The sequence below is a fragment of the Choloepus didactylus genome, chromosome 14 (genome assembly GCF_015220235.1).
Source record: "Choloepus didactylus isolate mChoDid1 chromosome 14, mChoDid1.pri, whole genome shotgun sequence".
NCBI lineage: Eukaryota > Metazoa > Chordata > Mammalia > Pilosa > Megalonychidae > Choloepus > Choloepus didactylus.
Genome location: NC_051320.1, coordinates 1417209 through 1424159, shown reverse-complemented (window position 1 = coordinate 1424159; position 6951 = coordinate 1417209). Strand labels below are relative to the sequence as shown.

At 39.2% G+C, this 6951-nt stretch overlaps 1 pseudogene; it reads left to right on the top strand.

Annotated features, from left to right (window-relative positions):
- Positions 1–3522: 3522 nt before the first annotated feature.
- LOC119509552 lies at positions 3523–4402 on the top strand (annotated as a pseudogene).
- Positions 4403–6951: the final 2549 nt, after the last annotated feature.

Here is a 6951-nt window from a genome sequence, read left to right as displayed (position 1 = left end):
AAGAAATAAAAGGCATCCAAATTGGAAAAGAAGAAGTAAAACTGTCATTGTTTGCAGATGATATGATCTTATATCTAGAAAACCCTGAGAAATCAACGATACACCTACTAGAGCTAATAAACAAATTTAGCAAAGTAGCGGGATACAAGATTAATGCACATAAGTCAGTAATGTTTCTATATGCTAGAAATGAACAAACTGAAGAGACACTCAAGAAAAAGATACCATTTTCAATAGCAACTAAAAAAATCAAGTACCTAGGAATAAACTTAACCAAAGATGTAAAGACCTATACAAAGAAAACTACATAACTCTACTAAAAGAAATAGAAGGGGACCTTAAAAGATGGAAAAATATTCCATGTTCATGGATAGGAAGGCTAAATGTCATTAAGATGTCAATTCTACCCAAACTCATCTACAGATTCAATGCAATCCCAATCAAAATTCCAACAACCTACTTTGCAGACTTGGAAAAGCTAGTTATCAAATTTATTTGGAAAGGGAAGATGCCTCGAATTGCTAAAGACACTCTAAAAAAGAAAAACAAAGTGGGAGGACTTACACTCCCTGACTTTGAAGCTTATTATAAAGCCACAGTTGCCAAAACAGCATGGTACTGGCACAAAGATAGACATATAGATCAATGGAATCGAATTGAGAATTCAGAGATAGACCCTCAGATCTATGGCCGACTGATCTTTGATAAGGCCCCCAAAGTCACCGAACTGAGCCATAATGGTCTTTTCAACAAATGGGGCTGGGAGAGTTGGATATCCATATCCAAAAGAATGAAAGAGGACCCCTACCTCACCCCCTACACAAAAATTAACTCAAAATGGACCAAAGATCTCAATATAAAAGAAAGTACCATAAAACTCCTAGAAGATAATGTAGGAAAACATCTTCAAGACCTTGTATTAGGAGGCCACTTCCTAGACTTTACACCCAAAGCACAAGCAACAAGAGAGAAAATAGATAAATGGGAACTCCTCAAGCTTAGAAGTTTCTGCACCTCAAAGGAATTTCTCAAAAAGGTAAAGAGGCAGCCAACTCAATGGGAAAAAATTTTTGGAAACCATGTATCTGACAAGAGACTGATATCTTGCATATACAAAGAAATCCTACAACTCAATGACAATAGTACAGACAGCCCAATTATAAAATGGGCAAAAGATATGAAAAGACAGTTCTCTGAAAAGGAAATACAAATGGCCAAGAAACACATGAAAAAATGTTCAGCTTCACTAGCTATTAGAGAGATGCAAATTAAGACCACAATGAGATACCATCTAACACCGGTTAGAATGGCTGCCATTAAACAAACAGGAAACTACAAATGCTGGAGGGGATGTGGAGAAACTGGGACTCTTATTCATTGTTGGTGGGACTGTATAATGGTTCAGCCACTCTGGAAGTCAGTCTGGCGGTTCCTTAGAAAACTAGATATAGAACTACCATTCGATCCAGCGATTGCACTTCTCGGTATATACCCGGAAGATCGGAAAGCAGTGACACGAACAGATATCTGCACGCCAATGTTCATAGCAGCATTATTCACAATTGCCAAGAGATGGAAACAACCCAAATGTCCTTCAACAGATGAGTGGATAAATAAAATGTGGTATATACGCACGATGGAATACTACGCGGCAGTAAGAAGGAACGATCTGGTGAAACATATGACAACATGGATGAACCTTGAAGACATAATGCTGAGCGAAATAAGCCAGGCACAAAAAGAGAAATATTATGTGCTACCACTAATGTGAACTTTGAAAAATGTAAAACAAATGGTTTATAATGTAGAATGTAGGGGAACTAGCAGTAGAGAGCAATTAAGGAATGGGGAACAATAATCCAAGAAGAACAGATAAGCTATTTAACGTTCTGGGGATGCCCAGAAATGACTATGGTCTGTTAATTTCTGATGGATGTAGTAGGAACAAGTTCACTGAAATGTTGCTATATTATGTAACTTTCTTGGGGTAAAGTAGGAACATGTTGGAAGTTAAGCAGTTATCTTAGGTTAGTTGTCTTTTTCTTACTCCCTTGTTATGGTCTCTTTGAAATGTTCTTTTATTGTATGTTTGTTTTCTTTTTAACTTTTTTTTTCATACAGTTGATTTAAAAAAGAAGGGAAAGTTAAAAAAAAAAAAAGAAAGAAAGAAAAAAGACAAACAAGGAAAAAAAAAAAAAAGATGTAGTGCCCCCTTGAGGAGCCTGTGGAGAATGCAGGGGTATTCGCCTACCCCACCTCCATGGTTGCTAACATGACCACAGACATAGAGGACTGGTGGTTTGATGGGTTGAGCCCTCTACCGTAGGTTTTACCCTTGGGAAGACGGTTGCTGCAAAGGAGAGGCTAGACCTCCCTGTATTTGTGTCTAAGAGTCTCCTCCTGAATGCCTCTTTGTTGCTCAGATGTGGCCCTCTCTCTCTGGCTAAGCCAACTTGAAAGGTGAAATCACTGCCCTCCCCTCTACGTGGGACCAGACACCCAGGGAAGTGAATCTCCCTGGCAACGTGGAATATGACTCCTGGGGAGGAATGTAGACCCGGCATCGTGGGATGGAGAACATCTTCTTGACCAAAAGGGGGATGTGAAAGGAAATGAAATAAGCTTCAGTGGCAGAGAGATTCCAAAACGAGCCGAGAGATCACTCTGGTGGGCACTCTTACGCACACTTTAGACAACCTTTTTTAGGTTCTAAAGAATTGGGGTAGCTGGTGGTGGATACCTGAAACTATTAAACTACAACCCAGAACCCATGAATCTCGAAGACAATTGTATAAAAATGTAGCGTATGAGGGGTGACAATGGGATTGGGAAAGCCATAAGGACCAAACTCCACTTTGTCTAGTTTATGGATGGATGTGTAGAAAAGTAGGGGAAGGAAACAAACAGACAAAGGTACCCAGTGTTCTTTTTTACTTCAATTGCTCTTTTTCACTCTAATTATTATTCTTGTTATTTTTGTGTGTGTGCTAATGAAGGTGTCAGGGATTGATTTAGGTGATGAATGTACAACTATGCAATGGTACTGTAAACAATCGAAAGTACAATTTGTTTTGTATGACTGCGTGGTATGTGAATATATCTCAATAAAATGAAGATTTAAAAAAAAAAATTAGGTTGAGTTTCTTTTATAGAATATAAACTGAATAAACATTCAGGAAAAAATGGATGAATAAACTTTTAAAAAGGTGAGGGAGGTAGGGCCCTTAGGTGGGTGACTCAGAAGATTCATTTTACTTCTCTGGACTTTGTTTTCTCATCTGAGGCTAATCAATTGCTTTTGTATGGAGATAAGATGATCAGAATATATGCACTTCAAATTCTTTTAGTATGTGTGCCAAGCAGCAGTATGTACACATTTTTCAATATGAACTTCTTTGCTTATCTATGAGTTCTGTGTTAGAAATAATGCTGTTTATCCTTTCATGTTTTTCTTTCAGATTATTATATTGTCTGTTTGGAATTTGCCCTACTGTATTAACTCCAAGAACAAAATAAAAAATTGTAACTGAATTCATTTTCTGGGGTCTTTCGCACAGCCCAGCGTTGCAAATGTTTGTTTTGTGGTGTTTTCTTTCTTGTACATGGTCATTCTTCTGGGATACCTCCTCAGCATGTTGACTTTTTTCACTGGCAACCCTTGCTAGTCTCCTATGTATTTTTTTCTTAACTATTTGAATTTTGTGGGCATTTGTTACTCCTCAGTGACAGCTCCCAAGATGACTGTTTACCTATTAGCCAAGACTAAAGCTATCTCCTATGTGTTGTGTATGCTACAACTCTTTGTGTCACATTTCTTTGTTGATACTGAGATCTCCATTCTTAGTGTAGTGGCCTATGATTATTCTGTGGCCATCTGTAACCCCCTACACTATATGATCATCATAGGCCAAGACAGATGCAATAACATATTGCTGGGAACCTGGATAGGTATGTTCATAAACTTCATTATCCAGGTGTCTCAGGTGTTCCAGCTACCCTTTTGTGGACCCAATGAGACAGGCCACTACTTTTGTGATATCTACCCTGTGCTGAAACTTGCCTGCACAGACACATACGTTGCTGGTGCTGTCATGACAGACAACAGTGGGACTGACACTCTGGGGGCTTTGTTATCTTGCTAATCTCCTATACTGTCATCCTGATGTGCTTGAGAAAGCAGGCAGCAGCAGGCAGAGGCAAATCCCTGTCTACCTGTGGCCCCCACATGGCTGTGTTCATCATCTTTTTTGGTCCCTGTACTTTCATGTACATGCACCCTGATACTACCTTTTCAGAGGATAAGATAATCACTCTCTTTTACATCATTATCACCCCCATGCTAAATCCCTTAATTTATACACTAAGAAATGCAGAAGTAAATAATGCAATGAAGAAACTGTAGGGTAAGAAAGTTTTTTTGGAGGCTAATAGCAATCAGTTGGAAGTAATGATACCTTAAACTGTATGACCTTATATTTTCTCAGCTTTGGTTAACTCGTCTGCACAATGAAGACAATAATACAAAACTTGCGGAGTTTTTTTTTTTTGGGGGGGGGATATTAAATAATAACACATTTTACAGGAAAAAGTTAGTGCTTCTGCTAACTGGACTCTAATCTTTACCTGGAGTCTGTAGCCTGCATTCCCTATTAATATAAAGTGACAGATGTAGTTTAGTAGGCTGCTGGGAGCAGACATAATAAAATAAGTTGTTATTAACAGGTGGAATTTATTAGCTTTCAAGCTTATAGTTTTGAGGCTGAGAAAAATGTCAAAATCAAAGCATGAACAGAGAAGAAGATGGTGGCATAGAGAGGAATGGAAGCTAGTTTCCCCCCTGGAACCACTAAGAAACAACCAGGAACAACTAGTTAATAATCTGGAATAACTGAGGGGGGACAAACATGACTGTCCACTCATCATACATCAACCTAAATTGGGAGGAATGAGATCACAGCATAAAATCTGTAAGTAAAAACTGTAGATCCAAGCTGGGAGCTCCCTCTCCCCATGGCCCAAAATGATAAGCTACATGGTGCTAGAGAGCAGCACTTTCCAAGCAAGTGAATATAGCTCAGCTGAGCTCCAACTGGGGATTTAATTAACAAATGTGGACTGCTCAATACAAGATACAAATCCCCAACAAGCAGGCAGAGGCTTTTGGTGATGACTGACCTTGGAGAGCTGGAAGGTGACCATGGACTGGCCCTGAAGGGGGCTGTCTGTCCCTTTTTTGGATCAGTGGAGAAAGCCTCAGCCGTTTTCAGTTTCCAGTGCTCTGACCCAGAGAAAGTTGGAGTTAACACAGGCAGAGAGACTATTCAAATGTATATGACCTCTCCCTAGGGGGTATATTTTCCCCAAGAGGAAGAAGGTGGTGCCAAGCTCTACTACCTGCCTTCCATTCAGAACCAGACCCCAGAGTCTGGGGAAAACAGCCACAGGCCACACCTCCATACACCAGTCTGGAGTTACAGGCTGACAGGTGCTACCTGCTGGGCAGTAAAGCACAGTGACTTGAGGCCTCACAGGGTGTACCTATCTTCTAAGACACACACTCAGGGAGATGTGATACTATTGCCTCCTTTTGAGACCTGAACTTGTTCCACTCTGGGAAAACCTGATTGGGATAATCAAGGAAATCAGATGCCTAGACAACAGAAAACTACAACCTACACTAAGAAAAATGAAGTTATGGCCCAGCCAAAGGAACAAACTTACAGTTAACTGAGATACAGGAAAAAACAACTAATACTAAATCAACTCAAAAAGTTTAGGGAAGATATGGCAAAAGAGATGAAGCATATAATGAAAACACTGGATGTACATAAGGTAGAATTTGAAAGTCCTAGAAAACAACTGGCAGAATCTATGGAAACGAAAGGCACAATACAAGAGATGAAATACACAATGGAAACATATAACAGCAGATCTCAAGAGGTAGAAGAAAACACTCAAGAGCTGGATACCAATGTCCTTGATAGCCTACACACAAAAGAACAGAGAGAGAAAAGAATGGAAAAATATGAGCAACATTTCCAGGAACTTAAGGATGAAACAAAATTCAGGAATGTACATGTCATTTGTATCCCAGAAGGAGAAGACAAGGAGAAAGGAGTAGAAGCAATAATAGAGGAAATAATCATTGAAAATTCCCCATCTTTTATGAAAGATATGAAATTATGGATCCAAGAAGCACAGCGTACCCCAAACAGAATAGATCTGAATAAGCCTACACCAAGACACTTGATAATCAGATTATCAAACATCAAAGATAAAGAGAGAATCCTGAAAGCAGCAAGAGAAAAGCAATTCATTACACACAAAGGAAGCTTGATAAGACTGTGTGTGGATTTCTCTATAGAAATCATGGAGGCAAGAAGGAAGTGGGGTGATATATTTAAGATACTGAAAGAGAAAAACAACCAACCAAGAATCCTGTATCTGGCAAAACTCTCCTTCAAATAGGAGAGTGAGGTTAAAATATCATCTGGCAGACAATGACAGATTTTGTGAACAAGATACCTACTCTACAGGAAACACTTAAAGGAAGCACTACAGACAGAAAGGAAAAGACAGGAGCGAGAGGTTTGGACACAGTTTTGGGAGATAGTAGCACAGCAATGTAAGTACACGGAACAGATATGACTGTGAGCATGGTTGAAAGAGGAAGGTTAGAAGTATGTGGGACACCAGAAGGAAAGGCAGGAGATAAAGACTGGGACTGTATAACTCAGGGAAACCTAGGGTGCTCAATGATTCTAATAAAAGGTACAAATATGTTTTCACATGAGGTAGAACAAATGAATGTCAACATTGTAAGGTGTTAAAAATAGGGTGGGATTGGGAGGGGAAATACAATCAATGCAAACTAGAGACTATAATTAAAAGAAACATTGTATTATGCTTCCTTTACTATAACAAAGGCAATATACGGAAGGTAAATGCATA